This window comes from Manacus vitellinus, unplaced genomic scaffold (assembly GCF_001715985.3).
Source record: "Manacus vitellinus isolate BGI_N305 unplaced genomic scaffold, ASM171598v3 scaffold_188_pilon, whole genome shotgun sequence".
NCBI lineage: Eukaryota > Metazoa > Chordata > Aves > Passeriformes > Pipridae > Manacus > Manacus vitellinus.
Window position 1 is genome coordinate 58671 of NW_021939318.1, and position 927 is coordinate 59597.

Consider the following 927-nt stretch of genomic DNA (forward strand, 5'->3'; position numbering starts at 1 on the left):
CTGGGCGCGGGTGGGGCCGGGGACAGAGGTCGGAGCAGGACCTTTGCCCAGCCGGCAGTAGGGCACGGCACGGGCCCCTCTGGCCCGGGAGCTGCCGGGACACCGGGACAGACAGGAGAGTGGCTGGAGCGGGCAGGAGGGTGAGCTCTGTGCCCCCTGTGCCACTCCAGTGTCCCGTGTGCCACTCTGCTGGAAAGGGTTAATGGCAGTTGCAGTATTTCCTCTAATCAGCACTCGGTGGTGAAACCTGTCACTGAAAACTCCGCGGGCGCTGCCTCCGCCCCGACAGCAAAAGGAACAAGGTTGCAGTTCTGTCCCTGCCCAGGAGGGACCCAAACAGCTCCTTTTCACCCCGAAGTTTTCCTGCGGTGCGTTGTGTGACAAGGGAGGAGCTGCACAAGCGTAGGGAGTGGGACAAATAGGACACTTAATTTTGGGGTACTTGTCTCGTTCGACCCCCGGAGTGGAGCCCCACGAACACCGAATGAACTGCCGAGCACGTGCGACGGAGAGACCACGCCCACTCCTCATCACGCTAAATATGAACTGAAAACCACGCCCACTCACCTCATTCTAATGAAGATCCGAAAACCACGCCCACTCCTCCTCTTATGCTAATGAGGAACTGAAACCCACGCCTCATTAGCAACAGAGAGTAGGCGTTGTTTCCAGGTGCCGCCCCGGTGTCCCCTGTACCACCTCAGTGTCCCCGGTGCCACCCCAGGGCTGTTCACCCCCCTCGCTGTCACCCCGGGCGGCTGCAGGAGGGTCCATGCCCGGAGGACAGCCCCCAGGACGGGCAGCCCGGGGACAGGGCGAGGCCCACGGCCTGCTCATGGGGTGAAACCACCCGTGTCACCCCGTTCCATCCCCCCGGTTTCTCCTCTGGGGGCAGATGGGCTGCGGGGACGCGCCGCGGGTGGGCCC